Source organism: Apium graveolens, chromosome 3, assembly GCF_009905375.1.
Source record: "Apium graveolens cultivar Ventura chromosome 3, ASM990537v1, whole genome shotgun sequence".
NCBI classification, from domain to species: Eukaryota; Viridiplantae; Streptophyta; class Magnoliopsida; order Apiales; family Apiaceae; genus Apium; species Apium graveolens.
The window spans coordinates 33,533,415-33,551,540 of NC_133649.1; positions in this window are offsets into that span (position 1 = coordinate 33,533,415).

Consider the following 18,126-nt stretch of genomic DNA (forward strand, 5'->3'; position numbering starts at 1 on the left):
CGTAATTTATAGCGATGCTTCTCACAAAGGATTAGGATGTGTTCTAATGCAGCACGACAAGGTGATTGTGTATGCGTCCAGGCAATTGAAACCACATAAACAGAAGTATCCTACTCATGATTTGGAACTAGCAGCCATAGTGTTGGCTTTGAAGATTTGGAGACATTACCTTTATGGAGAAAAGTGTGAGATTTATACAGATCACAAAAGTTTGAAGTATATATTCACCCAGAAGGAACTTAATATGAGGCAAAGAAGATGGTTAGAATTGATCAAAGATTATGATTGCTCGATTAATTATCATCCCGGTAAAGCGAACGTTGTAGCAGACGCGTTAAGTTGAAAGGAAAGGTTGAATGTTCTATCAGTATCTGAAGAGATATATAAGGAATTTCAGAAATTGGAATTGGAGATTAGAGTTTGCAAGCCTGAGGAAGCAAAAGTGTACAGTATGACTTTCCAGCCGGAGTTGTTGGAAAAAATAAAGAAAGGACAAGAAGATGTAATGGATCAGGATATAAATCATTTGGTAGGTGAAGAATTATGCACGTAAAAAGATGATCAAGGTATTCTGAGGTTTTCATCTAGAATTTGGATTCCACCGGTGATGGAGTTAAAGAATGAAATTTTACAAGAGGCACATAGTTCAAGATATTCCATCCATCCAGGGAGTACCAAAATGTACAGGGATTTAAAGGAAAATTATTGGTGGCCAGATATGAAGAGGGAAATTGCGGAATGGGTTAGTAAATGTTATACATGTCAAAGAGTTAAAGCAGAGCATCAGAGACCAAGCGGATTGCTACAGCCATTGGAGATTCCAGAGTGGAAGTGGGAACATATTACCATGGATTTTATAGTTGGATTACCAAGGACAAGGGCTAATCATGATGCCATTTGGGTTATAGTGGATAGACTTACCAAGTCGGCTCATTTTCTGCCTATAAATGAAAGATTTTCGCTCGACAAGTTGGTCCATATGTACCTGAAGGAAATTGTAGTTTGTCATGGAGTTCCTGTGTCTATCATATCTGATCGAGATCCAAGATTAAATTCAAGATTTTTGAAAAGTTTTCAAGAATGTTTGGGAACAAGACTGAATATGAGTACGACCTATCACCCCCAGACGGATGGCCAAAGTGAAAGGACGATCCAGACAATCGAGGACATGTTACGTGTTTGTGCAATTGATTTTAAAGGAAGTTGGGATGAGCATTTACCTCTGGTAGAGTTTGCTTATAATAACAGTTATCACGCCAGCATTGGAATGCCACCCTATAAAGCCCTTTATGGACACAAATGTAGATCTCCAGTATATTAGGACGAAGTAGGAGAACGCAAGATACTTGGACCTGAACTGGTATAGCAGACAAAGGAAATTGTTGAAATTATCCAGAAGAGATTGATAACTGCACAAAATTGTCAGAGGAAATATGCAAACCAGTCAAGGAAAGACATGGAGTTTGAAGAGGGAAGCTTAGTATTACTGAAAGTATCACCCTGGAAAGGACTAACGAGGTTTGGGAAGAAAGGAAAGCTAAGTCCAAGATATGTCGGACCTTTTGAGATCCTAAAGCGCGTTGCCAAAGTAGCTTACGAGTTGGCATTACCACCACACATGGAGCGTATTCATAATGTTTTTCACGTATCAATGCTTAAGAAGTACAATCCAGACTCCAAGCATGTAATAGAATATGAGCCAATAGAGCTTCAGGCAGATTTGTCATATGTAGAGAGTCCGATAAAGATTCTAGAGGAGAGGGAGAAAGTATTGAGAAATAAAGTGGTAAAGTTAGTAAGAGTATTGTGGAGAAACCCAAAGGTTGAAGAGTCAACCTGGGAGTTAGAAAGTGATATGAGAGAAAAGTATCCTCATTTGTTTTCGTAAGGAGATTCTGAGGACAGAATCCTTTTAAAGGGGGAAGGATGTAATATTCGAGATATATCGTGTAATTATGTTGTTAATAAATGATTAATATATGTGTTTAGTATCCATTATGTGAACTAATTGTTAAGTGTTATATGTGTTTGGATTTTTAAAAATAATATTAATTGAGTATTTTAATTTTTATATGTCCAAAATAAAATATAGATAATTGTCATATCTTCCTAATTATTTTTATGTTGATTTATGGATTTATAAGGATCATATGAAATTTATAAAATCTTTTTCTGAGTATTTAAAATCTATTTTATAAAAACGGGAACCAACCGCCGTCATCCGTTGTTACGCTTTTGGAACCCGAAACTCCTCCGAGAACTCCTTTTTAACCTAATTGTAATATTCCGAGCATTTTCCATGTTTTGACTTTTTCGATCCGGCGTACGGTTTATTCTGCGCGGGTCCCGGCGCCATATTTTCGATACAATATTCATTTCGGTAAATCAATAAAACCCGTATTTTCGATAAACGGGAGCTTTTTATTAAAGTATCCCAATTATCACCTCGTAATACGTGTAACCAGGCGCTGAGACCAAGACCGCAGTACAAATTGTACTGGTTTGGATAATTATCCCAAAAACCAATACCGTTTGGATCAGTTTTTATAAATAAACGTACCGTTTTATATCAGGAATCAAACAAGCTTTTGGAGGTGTTATTGAATTCAGTTTGGAAAGCTCGAGTAACCAATCTGAAGGTCTTGAAGAGCTCTACCAGATTATGTAATCCATACACCTGCAGAAATCAAGGTCATTTTTCTGAATATTTTATTTATTTTCGAATTAATTTTAGTGAAAATATGAATTTTTGTTCGGATGATTGTTTGTATGATTTGATGATTGCATGTTGTAGAGCTTGTTTTTCTGATGATTTTGATATATTATACGTCTGATTTGGAGTTAAATAATATGTTCAAATTTGAGTTTGATTTTCGAATTTTAAAATTAGGGTTTATAACCCGTATGAATGTTCTTAATTGAAATTTGGGGGCTTCTTATTTTGGAATAGATAGATGTTGTGGTATAGTGGGTTGTGTTCTGTGTGAAATTTGCAATCCAGCCGTATAAGTTTCATGAATCAACGAGGTCTGTAGAGAAGGGAGTTGTGTTTTGAATATTTTCGAAGTTCGCCGGAAACTGGCAAACTTCATGGCCAAATTCCGGCCAACTCAGGGATTATTAGGTTGTTTTGATTGGATGGTTGTGTTCCTGGTAATTTGTAGATGTGATCTGGAGCTTGTGGTAAGGTAAGGAGGCCGGAATCATCTTCTCCGGCCACCCCTGCATTTTCAGGTGATTGGGGTGTAAAATTGCAGTTTGATACCTGAACTTTTGGGGACGATGTAGTTTGGTCCCTGAAGTTTCCAGAATTTGCAAATTTAGGATTCCTATTTACAAATTATTTAAAAATCATATTTCCTATTTATTTTTATTATAAAAATTTGTTTTTAATTTCTGAAAATTCCATAAATTATTATTTTAATTTCGAAAATTCTTTTTAATTCAAAAATAAATCTGAATTAATTAGTTAATTAATTTCAGTTAATTTTTAATTGATTAATTGGTCAATTAATTCAAAAATTAATTGATTAATTGATTTAATTAATTATTAATTGATTTTAATTAATTATTTAATTAGATTTAATTATTTAAAAATGATTTAAAAATTCTGAAAAATAGTTTCGAGCTTTAAAATATTATTCTAAATTATTTTCAAGGCTCGATAATTATTATAAAATTGTTTCAGAGCCAGAATTGGCCAACCGAACTTTGTTTATTATCCCGAAATTGATCCAACGACCCGTTTTAATTCGGAAAAATGTTTTAAAAAATCATTTTAAATACCTGAAAGCCTGTTTATGACCCGAGACTTATTTATAAATGATATATCATTGATTATGTGACGTATTATGTGTTATATGTGACTTGTTGGTTGACTGTCGGTCTGTATATTCGATATTTACTTGATCATTGCATAACTTTCAATCCGTTAATCGGATTTGGGTAAAACGAAGGGTAGATAGAAGTATGTGTTGAATAGAATCATATGAGTTGAATATTGATAGATGCTTATGATATGTGAGCAGAAGAGGCAAGACGTAGGAAAGGGAAACAGATAGTTGAGGAGTAAGGCGGTTGAGATTGGATGCCAGTACAGTATAGTAAGTTAATACCAGGCAAGTGTTCTGAACTTTCTCGAGATATTGTAGTACTTGGTAGTCCTGTTGATATTGCAAGTGCTTTGAAGCACTGAAACCCAAACCCTGATTCTAGTTATTGTTCTTGAGCCGTAAACCCTATTCTTTCTAAGCCATTGATTATTGCATACCCAATGACGAACCTCAAGTATACGATACTACTCCACAAATACATACAAACTAAATACCGAACACTGAATCGAATTACCCACACACTCAAACCATTGTATCCTATGCTTTGAAAGGCAAAATCCTTGAAACCTTGAAACACTGATTCCTTTGTTATCCAATTCTTTCATTACCCAACAGCTAAGCTTTGAAAATGCCATATTGATTCTCATGAACTCTGAAACCATTTCATTATGAAACATCCAATATTGTTAATGAATCTGTGTATTGTTTATTGTTGCTTATTCTGTTATTATGCTAGAATTGGATTGTTTTTACAAAATTGTGGACCAGATTCATGGTCAGACCATATAATGGTCAAGTTAGGCCAATGTGTGCCTTGGATCCAGTAGTTAGAGCAATGATGTGTGCTTTGCTCAGGGTTAGTACGTGACTGATCAGCAGCCTAACCTTGGTTTTTAAAATAAAAATATAATATCCAATTCTAAATCATAATTCATTGTTCACTTGATATTATAACCATATTTACCTGATGATCATTATTCTGAGTTTTGTCATTGTGACTTGCTGAGCTAGTTAGCTCATTTGTGCGATGTTGTTTATATTCTTTCCAGTTTAAAAGGAACAAGTTGGTAGCGAGGATCCCCAGTCCAGCGCGAGAGCTAGGGGTTCAGGTTGATCGAGTTAAACTAGCAGGCTTCTTTTGGAATAATTTAAGTTTGTAAAAGTTTGTAATAATGTTTAATACTCAGTTTGAGTTTGAATGGTTGGGGTTTGAACGGTTTGTAATAAGTAGATGTGTTTGGCTTGTGTGCATACTTTAACCTGTTGTGATCCATGGTAGTTGGTAAGTAGGGTCACTGCATATTATTATTATCTTTATTATTGTTATAAGCAGGTTATAATTAAGGTGTGTGTGTGGACCCCAAACTTCTGACCCGGGTTTGGAGGGTGCCACAACATAGTAGTTAGGAACAAAGCTAGATTGGTTGCTAAGGGCTATTGTCAATAAGAAGGAATAGATTTGGATGAAACATCTGCTCCTGTTGCAAGACTTGAAGCCATCAGAATCTTCTTAGCCTATGCTGCCCATGCCAATTTCAAAGTCTATCAAATGGATGTCAAAAGTGCCTTTCTAAATGGAGATTTGAAGGAGGAAGTCTATGTCAGTCAGCCTCCTGGTTTTGAAGATCCAAAATTTCCAGAATATGTTTACTATCTTTTGAAAGCACTTTATGGACTGAAGCAAGCACCTAGAGCCTAGTATGACACTTTGTCAAAGTTTCTTTTAGAGAATAACTTCACTAGAGATACTGTAGACAAAACTCTCTTCTTTAGAAATGTTAATGGCTCTAGTATACTTGTTCAAATTTATGTAGATGACATTATTTTTGGCTCTACAGATGAAAAAGTTTGCAAAAAGTTTGCCAAATTGATGCAAAGTAAGTATGAAATGAGTATGATGGGAGAACTAACTTACTTTCTTGGTTTGCAAGTTAAGCAAGTTAGTGATGGAATATTTATTAGTCAAACTAAATACATTTATGATCTTATAAAGAAGTTTGATCTAATGGATTGCACATCTGCAAAAACTCCCATGGCCACTGCAACTAAGCTTGAATTAAACACTATTGAAAAGTCTGTGGATATTTCAAGTTATAGGGGCATGGTTGGCTCACTTCTGTACTTAACAGCTAGTAGGCTAGATATAATGTTTGCTACATGTTTGTGTGATAGAATTCAGGCTGATCCTAGAGAATCTCACTTAGTAGCTATTAAGAGAATTTTCAGATATCTCAAGGGAACACCAAAACTTGGCCTTTGGTACCCTAGAGATTCTGGTTTTGATCTAACTGGTTATTCAGATGCAGATTATGCAGGTTGTAGGATTGATAGAAAAAGTACAGCATGAACCTGTCAATTTCTAAGAAATAAGCTTGTGTCCTGGTTTAGTAAAAAGCAAAATTCAGTTTCTACTTCTACAGTTGAAGCTGAATATATTACTGTTGGCAGTTGCTGTGCACATATTTTATGGATAAAAAATCAATTGCTAGACTATGGTCTGCAAGTTGAAAGAATTCCCATTTTCTGTGATAACACAAGTGCAATTGCCATCACTGAAAATCCAGTACAGCATTCAAGGACAAAGCACATAGACATCAAGTACCACTTCATAAGGGAACATGTAATGAATGGTAATGTGGAACTACATTTTGTTCCAAGTGAAAAACAGCTTGCAGATATATTTATCAAGCCACTGGATGAATCCACCTTTCCAAGGTTGGTAAGTGAGTTAGGTATGCTTAATTATTCTTAAACCTTTTCAGATAATTTGCGAGTTGTTATACATCCAGAAATTTAATTGATTTTTCAGTCTTAGATGGAATTTTGGCTAAGTCAGAATTTACATCTCGACGGATGATCTTTATACATCGAGTTTGATCATCCGTCGAAATACTGTTTGTAAATAAAAATCAATTACTTTTCTGGAATATTTTATGACTCGACGGATAACCGATTTATCCTCATCATCCGTCGAATTGTCTGAATCTTAGCTGTTAATTCCCTGAACATTATCCATCGAGTATACTTACAGTTTGTAAGCATAACACGACAGATAATTGATGGAATTTTTATAGTTTATTTTTAAACAGCTATTTTGGGAAATTTTCATTGGTTACTTTATTTTACTTTATTATTTTTTTGACAGTTATTTTTGAGATAGTATAAAAGCTTATTTCATTTCCATTGCTTTTCTTTTATCATTCTCAAATTATCCAGCTCTAAATTCTCTCTCTCAAAAGCAACTATCATCTTTATCTCTGCAATTTCCATTCTCTAACAATGGCACCAGTAGTCAAGATCATGTCACAAACTGGATACATCTATGAGAAAAAACATCTTCACGGCTCTATTAAACAATGGGATTCGACATTCAAGTGACTACCACAAAATGATGGATTTTGTGAAGAACTGCAAACTCAGCTATGCAATGCTAGAATCACCCACCATCTTCTATGAGGTTGTTGAAGAGATGTGGACGACTGCTACATACAACTCTACTGATAAGACTATCACACTCACTATTAAAGGTAAGGAATTATGTATCAGTAGTTGATAGGGATAAATAAATCATGATTGTGTAATTAAATATTACATTAATTATAAATGATTTGGGCTGCTAGGCCCAATAAGAAGATGTATGACATTCAGACCAAAAAGGTTAACACATTGATCAGGCCTGATGGACCAGATCAGGCCTGATGAAACAAAGAAGGCCCAAAAACCCTGAATATCAATTAATTTCATAATTAATTAATAAGGGAAAAATCAGCTATTGAGAAGAGTCCTGATAAGGACATAAATCCTTGTAGATTAGCCTCAAAGGGACCTAGAAGGATAAGGAATCAATTTCCTACTATTTAGGACTCCAAAGTCCATTCTAATTCTGAGACTTGGCTACCAAGTCTCCTATACCAAGTCCAATTCAAGGACTCCCAATATTTATATAAGGGGCCTCACCCAACAAATCAGAACTACGTTTTTTTGGCTTGATTCTCTAATTCACAGAGATACGTAGGCATCTCGTAAAGGCAGAGTTAAGCTACGAAACACGAGAGCAGCCATTAAAGGCCTTGAGCTCCCGAACCTTAGCAATAAATACAACAAATAATAACCTTAGTTTTTTATCCATAATATTTGGCACCGTCTGTGGGAAACACAACAATAACCATAGCGAGAACACGGAGAACAGTTAGAGCCCTTGGAGGAGAAACACCAATGGGGACAACCCAAGTAATCTCTTCAACTGTGGAGGTGCCTCCTCACTCAACCTATGCAACCACGCAAGGAGAAGCCCAGGTAGGGGCAACTGAACCTCAACCACAAGGGACGATCCCCTCGGCTACTCAAGGTATGAATCCTCAAGTTCAAAAAATATATACACCTGTGAATTCTCAACCCGTCGGGTACGAATATTCAACTATTATTACTACTAACCCCCCTTATGGGATGCCCCTTTACCCCGAGGTTGGAGGAAGCGGACAAGCTGGGCGGAGTGAAGCACGAGGGCGATCGCCCCCATACATATGAGGTTTGGCTCATTTTCCTGAGGATCAGAAATTTTCTGGTCTTACACTGAGAGAGACTCTGAATCTTCGGATGATGAAGTAGCCCCAAGAAGGAGATGTGCTGGCAAAGAGCCGATGGCTGAAGGTAGCCAAAGACCTCAGAGCACCCACGAGACGAATCCCCAAGAAGTGCAGGAAAGAATCAGGGCTCACGAGGCTGAAATTCAAAGGCTAAGGCGCGACCTGGAGGCGCACCAGACCCCCAGCACCTCCTAGGGGGAGAAATCCTCCTCCCATCATAGACCTGGATGGTCCAGTGCAGAGAAGGGTTGTTGTCCCAAGGGCTGATCCAAGCAATCTTCTTCCCCTTGGAGATCCTGATGATTCTACTCCACCCTTCACTAAAAATATAATGAATGCCCATATCTCAAGGAAGTTCAAGATGCCAATTATAAAAGCTTATGATGGTACGAGAGATCCCGCTAATCATGTTAGAACATTCTCTAATGCACTGCTGTTGCAGCCCGTGAATGATGCTATTAAGTGTCGGGCCTTTCCTCAAACCATGTCGGGTATGACTCAAAGGTGGTATAGTCGCTTGCCCCCAAACTCTATTGGGTCGTTCATAGAATTAAGCCAGGCTTTTATTAAGCAATTCATCAGTGGGAGAGTTCATGAGAAAAGTTCTGTAACACCCCCAAATCTGGGGTCGGGGATCCGGGTTGTCATGAGTTCCATTTCCCTTAATAAGACCCAATCTTAATACACAATCAACTACTCTGTACTGTGACCCCACAATAAACACACACACCACAAGTTATAGTCTCAGAGATGAATATCCAAAAATAATCACAAGTCGTTTTATTCCACAATTATATGTCAATACACCTTAAAAAGGTTTCTGAATAGATTTACATTTATTTACCATTATTACAATTGATAAAGATACATAAGTCTGGTACATCAAAAGTTGAAAGCCTAGCCTATTGGTAGTTCCTACCTCAGCTACAGCGACATCAACGCCTATCGGAAACTACGGAATGTTTCCTAATCGCTTGCGAATCGGGAGCTTGGTCCTGTTCATCTTTTCTATCTGTTGTTGTGTGATGAAAGAAGAAAGCAAGGGTGAGCAACAAGCCCACCAAAATAATATGTATAATGATTAACAATATATGAGCCTTCTCATAGTACTCATGAAAGTCTTGGTCAAAAGAAATGAACCAAGTTGATATCTTAATGCGATGAAGTCGCAAAATATTCAGTATATATATACATATATACTTTTCAAAATATGGGAAGTCCTCTTCCATGTATAATATACACAAAGTTCCAATTTATAACTGTATAAAAATATCGTTGCAAGGTGATCTCATATATCTAACCTTGTCTCAACGTTTTTCTGAAAATCTTTGTCATTCATAAGACAATTATTAACTAGATATAAGTTTAAAAGATGAAGTTACAAGATACTCCAATATACTTATATCTTTTCCAAATACTACTTGAACTACCACCGTTCAAGTTATAATTAGTTTCAAAAGTTCATCACACTGATGAGACTACAAGATAAGACTTGAATAGATTCAATCTTTGAAATATTTTGAAGGAAATGAAGTTATGATATACTTCATTAAGTCCCGATATATATATACACCTATATATATACATACGTTTCCTGAAAACCTCTGTCATGTAAAGTATGAACAGAATTGCAATATCCAATAAATTTGGAAAGGAAAGAATTTTGGCATAAACCTGATATCTTGCTGATCAGGCAAAGATACCAATAAGTAACCTTTTCTACTAGTAGATGGACGAATTCCCCACTGGTCATCACCCTGGTCATAATAGGACCTTATGCTGGACTTCCACTCAGCCACTTATGCATTTGATGGACTCCCACTGAGCCACTTACACTATCATGAACGCCCACCGAGCCCATGTTGCTTATGCCGACTCGATAGATGGACTTACTTCCCGAATGTTGGGTAAGTAATCAATTCATTTACCAAAACTGCAACCTTGTTGCGAATATAAAATACACCATAGAGCCGGATCCCTCAGGTTTTGAGCGAGTATTTAAATCCCCTTTTTAAAAGGAAGATCTTAAATATAAAAATGAGTTTTGGGATCCGCTCTAACTTTTAAAAATCATTTGGAAGACTCGAAAACACTTTAAAGAGTGTTTGGAGTAATGCTGATTTAATGAAGTAAATCAGTCCCAATATATTTAGAAAATGTCTGAATATTATTATTTAAATAATATTCCCATAAAGAATAATCTTTATACAAATAATTGAAGTAGAAGTTGTAAGACTTATACTTGAAATGAGTATTATATAACCAAAGATATACTTATTTGAAAGTACTATCTTTATTTGAATAATAGAAAATAAGTTTGATTATCGAAACATTATTCTTTAATAAAATAAAGAATATTATTAAATAATAAGCGGAGTCATAATACCTCGAATGAATATTATAAATAATATTCATTAAATAAAATAACGGAGTCATACATCCTCAAATGAATATTCAATTAATAATCATTAATAATATAACTGAGTCATAAGCCCTCGAATGAATATTCGAAATAATATTCAATAATAAAATAAAGGAGTCATAAGTCCTCGGATGAATATTCGAAATAATATTCAATAATAAAATAAAGGAGTCATAAGTCCTCGGATGAATATTCAAAATAATATTCAATAATAAAATAAAGTTATCGAATAAACCTTATTCGATTAATAGTTTTGAAAACTATAACCATATATATATATAAATATATATATATAAAATCTACTCGGGATCCTCGACTCCCGGTTTTAGAAAATGTTTTCACCTTTGGGTCCCTATACTAAGGGTATATGCAAATTACTGCTATTCTCTAGCATAGGTATTATCAACTGAACCAACAGATATATTTGGCAAGAATACGAAACAGGCATGCATATATATACCATATCAGCATGCTTCAATATATTGCAACATTTGCTAATTAACCAACATGCATCTATCGCAAGATAATGCATATACATATATACATCACAACAACAGTTATAACGGGTAGAAAACTTGTCTGAGCGACTGGGGGTTACGAATGGCTCGGGACGAGTCTGGTAACCTATAAGCAACAAGTAAGTTGGAATTAAACCAAAGTCACTTGTAAATCTATACTCTAACCAACTCAGACTCTAACGCTCGTTTTGCGCTTACTGATTCTCTTAAGTCACTCGAGTCCCCTCGGCTCCACCATTTTTAATAATTTAACCATTACGAGTTTTAAGGCGATTCCTTCGCGAGTGTCTTACCAACTGCCTATTACACCCTACATAAATGTTTCATACTTCAATTAGTTCTTTAAGGTCTTTAACCTATGTTTAAAAGTAAGGCGAGGGGTAAGGGTTCGTTCGCGAAATGTCGTTACTTAAAACGACTATTTCTCCTAAACCGTTCATCGGAATCAAACGAACCACATATCAAAACGAAACTCGTAGCACGAGCTATCTAGACATGGCAATGGTCATAATCTAGCAGGGGGTTCTCGGGTCCTAATGTTATGCACAAAAACAGTCTAAAGAAAATCGGACGTTACGACGGCTATGTTTACGTGATTTCCCAAATTTAAACCATTCAAAACCAACCACAATTCAACCCCAAATCAATCATACAACCAACATCCATTCAAACCACATCATAACAGCCCCAACAAATCCACATTAACCATTTATACTTATTCCCCACATGAACTAAAAGCTTTACTTAGGTTCTTTAACTAATTATCAAGATTTACAACTCCAACAATACCACAAAACCAACTAATCTCTACAAACTCAACCAAACTTCAAACAATCAATTATCATGCTTCACATATACTATATCAAACATATTCATTCCTAATTACTCAAAACTAAAGCTAGGGTTTGGAGTTTATACCTTCCTTGGAGCTTTTAATCCATGAAAGATCCTTGAAATGCCCATGGAAGCCTTAATCTAACCTCCTACAAGCTTGTTCTTTCAAAGAAATCAAGAACACAAAAATTAATTTCAAGAAAGTACTATTCACCATCTTCTTCCATGATTTATAGAAAAAGATTGGCTTGGAATTAGAAGCTTAAACTTATAGGAAGTATGTAACTATCCATGGGGAAGCTTAGATAATTACCTTGCTAAATAGTAAGTGGTGGAGCTTGGATCTTCATTTTTTAAGAAAAGAAGCCGAGAGCTTCATGAAGAAAATGGGGAGTTTGTGTTTTTTGATGAAAATGAAATGTTTTGGCTTGGTTGGTTGCTTTTTGTCTTGTTTTTTGGTTAATTACCTTTCTAGCCTTGACTTTGTGTGGTTAATAACCATCCACATCTCCTTCCTCCTTATGTCATGCTTGTGTCATGCTATGATGTCATCTTTCCTTCCTTGTCCCCTTCTCATTGGTTGGGTGACATCATCCTCTCTAATCCCTTTGATTAACTTCCTAATTGTTTGCCTAATGACCGCTGATCTGTTATACGGTTCGCTTAACTTTCGTTCTCGTTTATCGTTTGAGGGATCATACCCGGGATCTTATTACTTAGGTTCCCTTAACCTTTCTCAATATATCATATTTCTTTTATGATCCTCTCTTATAATCCTTTAATTTAAATCCTTGTTATCCTGTTACCTTATACTCAATTTTTTCCGTATCTAGTGGATTTTCGGGAAAAATCAAAGTGTTCGGAATTGGATTTTGACGATCTTTACATACACTTATATACCATATAGAGTGCCAATAAAATCTCAGAATATCCATAAAAGAACTCCTACCTAGTGTGGCATGAAAAGTTTTCTCATTCAGCAAAAACACTATTCATAAGGGTTTCAAAAATTTTCCAAAAATTGGGGTTATTACAAGTTCAGCATCTCTTATGAGCATTGTGCAGGGAACAAAGGAATCCTTGAGAGATTACCTGAATCGTTTCACAAAGGAGGCTTTAAAAGTCCCAGACCTTGATGATAAGGTAGCCATGATAGCACTGCAACAAGGAACTAGGGATGAGTTTTTTAAAATGTCCTTGGCCAAACGTCCCCCTGAAAGCATGTTGCAGCTCCAGGATATGGCAGGGAAGTATATCAAGGTTGAAGAAAGCATGAGGAAGACTGTAGTAAGTAATGAGCCCACTGGAGTCAAGAAGCGGAAAACTGATCTGGAGTATATTGCTAAGGACAAGTATCCTAGAACCGAGCAAAACTCTGATTCAACCCCCAAGAAGGGAGGACCTGGGCAAAACTTCACTGAATACGCTAAACTGAATGCTCCTAGAAGCCAGATCTTGATGGAGATCGAGAAAGATAGAGATATTTGCTGGCCTAAGCCCTTGAAGGCTGATGCTGCCAAGCTAGATAAGAGCAAGTATTGCAGATTTCACAAAGATGTTGGTCATGACACCGATGAGTGTAGGCAACTAAAAGATGAAATTGAGTTCCTCATTCGAAAAGGAAGATTGAACAAATATACTGGAGAATGAGGGGATAGAAGCAACAATATGAGAAGGAACTTGGATGACCGAAGGAGAGATCAAGAAGATCAAGGGCGAAATCCCCAACCTAGGAGACCGATGATAAATACAATCTTCAGGGGACTGCGCTCCCAAGGGCCTGTGATCAACACAATTTTTGGAGGACCAACTGCTGCTGGGTTATCCAAGAACTCCAGGAAAGCGTATGCTCGAGAAGTTATGCATATTGTTGGGGAAGCCCCGAAGAGGGCTAGGACAGGAGTAACAATGTCTTTTGATGATTCTGATCTGGAGGGTGTGAAATTTCCCCATGACGACCCGTTGGTCATTACCCCGATAATAGGGAACAGCCCGGTAAGAAGGGTCCTTGTGGATAATGGTGCTTCAGTGGATATTTTGCTCCATGACACCTTTTTAAGGATGGGATATAATGACTCCCAACTGACCCCAACCGACATGCCGATATATGGATTCTCAGGAGTGGAATGCCCCGTAGAAGGAATAATCAAGTTGCCAACAACCATAGGACAGGAACCAAGGCAAGCAACTCAAATGTTGGACTTTGTGGTGGTGAAGGCTAGTTCAACCTACAACGCTATCATGGGAAGAACATGGATACACGCCTTTAAGGCAGTCCCTTCTTCTTATCATTCGGTTATGAAGTTTCCGACTCGAGATGGGATTGGAGAAGAAAGAGGATATCAAAAAATGGCAGGAAGCTGTTATGTGGCCTCTTTGAGGGCAGATGGAGTTGGGGGGCAAGTTCTTCCTATTGAAGATCTGGATATCCGAGAGAATGATGAGAAAAGGGGAAAGCCAGCAGAAGACTTGGTTTCAATTTCTTTGGCCCCCGAAGATCCTGGGAAGGTGACTTTTATTGGAGCAACGCTCGAGGAGCCTTTTAGAGGGAAGTTGGTGAAATTTTTACAAGAAAATAGTGATGTTTTTGCATGGTCAGCGGCTGATATGCCAGGAATAGACCCAGAACTGATTACTCACAAGCTGAATGTGGACCCAAATCAGAAGACGGTAAAACAAAAGAAAAGAAGTTTTGCTCCAGAAAGGCAAGACGCTATAAAACAGGAAGTGGAGAAGCTCTTGGAGGCTTGTTTCATTGAGGAAATTCAATTTCCAGAGTGGTTAGCAAACCCTGTAATGGTGAAGAAATCTAATGGAAAATGGAGGATGTGTGTGGACTTCACTGATCTAAATGATGCCTGTCCTAAGGACTGTTTTCCGTTACAAAGGATCGATACTTTGATAGATGCCACTGCTGGGCATGAAATGCTGAGCTTTATGGACTGATTTACTGGATACAATCAGATCAAGATGCACAAGGATGACATTCTAAAGGTATCATTCATCACTGACTTTGGTGTTTATTGTTATCTTGTTATGGCATTTGGTCTCAAGAATGCAGGAGCCACCTATCAAAGGTTGGTAAATAAAATTTTTAAGGATATTATTGGCAAGACTATGGAAGTCTATGTTGATGACATGTTAGTCAAGAGTCTAGTAAAGACTGATCATATAGCCCATTTAAGGGAAGCTTTTGAGGTCCTGAGGTACAACAAAATGATGTTAAATCCTACAAAGTGTGCATTTAGAGTAGGATCTGGAAAATTTTTGGGATTAATGGTCTCCAAGAGAGGGATCAAGGCTAACCCCAATAAAATAAAGGTAATCCTGGACATGGAACCACCAAAAACTATCAAGGATGTTCAGAAGCTCACAGGAGGGGTTGTTGCTTTGGGACGATTCATCTCTAAGTCAGGAGACAAGTGCCTATCATTCTTTAAGTCACTAAAAAACATTAAGGACTTTGTATGGAGTGAGGAAAACCAGAAGGCTTTCGAAGAATTGAAGAAATATATGGCGCATGCCCCGTTGTTGGCCAATCCAGTTTTGAATGAAGTTTTATTCTTGTACTTAGCTGTTTCAGAGAGTGCCTTGAGCGCTGTATTGTTAAGGAGGAACTGAAAGTCCAGAAACCCGTATACTATGTCAGCAAAATTCTGCACGGTGCTGAGTTAAATTATTCAACTATTGAGAAATTTGCTCTCGGTTTGGTAATGGCTTCGAGAAAGCTGTGTCCTTACTTTCAGGCTCATCAGATTGAGGTGCTAACGAACCCCTGAGAAATATCATTCACAGTCCCAAGGCAAGTGGGAGATTGATCAAGTGGGCAATAGAGCTGGGAGAGTTCGATCTCAAGTATAAACCACGAACGGCAATAAAAGCCCAGGTGCTAGCTGACTTCGTGGTGGAATGTACCACCCAACCAAAAAGTCGGGGGGCAGGAAGATAGCATACCTCAAGACAAGGAAGTTGATAAGGGGGATAAAGAGAAGGTTAATAAGGAAAAAGAATACTGGGTTCTCTATTTTGATGGAGCATCAAAAACGAATTCAAGTGGAGCAGGTTTGGTTTTACAAAGCCCTGATGGGTTCTTAATTGAGTATGCTATGAAGCTAGACTTCCCAACCACAAATAATGAGGCAGAATATGAAGCTCTGATAGCTGGTCTTGGCTTAGCAGGGACACATAGAGTCAAGAACTTAAAAGTCTGTGGAGACTCGAAATTGGTCATATCCCAGGTGAAGGGAGAGTTTGAGGCAAGAGATGAGACGATGGCTAAATATGTCCGCCTAGTAAGGGTCGTGATGACCCAATTTGACGAATGCCATGTTGAGCACATTCCAAGGGAGGAAAATGCTAAGGCAGATTTGTTGTCAAAATTTGCTTCATCAGAGATGGAAGAAAGTTCTGGAAGTGTATACTACCACGTTTTGAAAACACGGAGCTTTAATGTTAAGCTTGTGGCTCCTATAGGCCTGGGGACGTCATGGATTGATCTCATTAAGGCTCACATTCAAACCGGATGGTTACCAAATGATGCTACTGAAGCACGAAAATTGGTTGTTCGAGCACTAAGATATTCTTTGATAGATGGAATTCTGTATAAAAGATCTTTCGTGGTTCCCTACTTAAGATATCTCAGGCCAGATGAGGCTCGCTTGGCTCTTGAAGAAGTACATGAAGGCATATGCGGGCAACACTTGGGGGGCAGGGCCTTGGCTCATAAGATAACACGTTTAGGCTTTTATTGGCCGGAAATGATGGCTGATGCCAAAGAATATGTGAAAAAATATGACCGTTGCCAGAAGCATGCACCAGTTGTTAGACAACCCCCCGAGATGCTGACCTCTATTAACTCGCCCATCCCCTTTTCTATGTGGGGAATGGATATATTAGGGCCTTCCCCATGGCCACGGCACAAAGGAAGTTTCTGATTGTGGCCATTGATTATTTCACCAAGTGGATTGAAGCCAAAACCTTGGCCAAGATCACAACTAAGAAGGTCACACAATTCCTGTGGGAAAGTATTATGTGCCGGTATGGAATTCCCCGCATCCTAATCACTGACAATGGAACACAGTTCAACAACGAGGAGTTCAAGAAGTATTGTGAGGAAAATAAAATTAAGTTACGATTCACATATGTGGCTCACCCGCAAGCCAATGGGCAAGCGGAAGTGGCCAATCGAATAATCCTGGATGGACTAAAGAAGAGGATCGAGAAGTCAAGGAATAACTGGGTGGATGAAATACTCCCCATACTATGGGCCTATAGGACTACCTGTAGAGTCACGACTGGAGCAACTCCCTTCATGTTAGCATATGGTGCAGAAGCAGTTGTTCCTGTAGAGATATCACATTCCTCCCCCATGATTCAAGCTTTCAATGTTGAGGAAAATGAAGAAGGGCAAAGGTTAGCCCTGGATCTAATTGATGAAGTACGAGATGAGGCACATGTGAAGATAGTGGAATATCAGAAAAAAGCTTCATTTTATTACAACCTAAGGGTTAAAGAAAGATTCTTCAAACAAGGTGATTTAGTTTTGAGGAAAGTGGAAGCTTCTGGTGTAGGGCAGAAAGGGAAACTTGCCCCAAATTGGGAAGGGCCGTACAAAGTCAAGAGCGTTCAGGGTAGAGGAACCTACAAGCTGGAGACTATGGATGGTTTTGAAGTCCCGAGAACTTGGCATGCACAAAACCTGAAGGTTTACTATGTGTAAAATAGTTAAAGTACGATTCTCACTTGTCAGAATGACAAGTAGGTTTAAAAGCACCTTGAAGCTTTGCTTGCGTAGGATTTTTCTGTATAGAAGATATGTTTAGATTTTATCAGGGTTGAACCCATTTCATGTAACAAATTCTAGGATACCAAGTTATAGTATAAAACCTTCAACTTAATCTTGGCCTGTTAGATTAATTGTTTTATGAAAGATA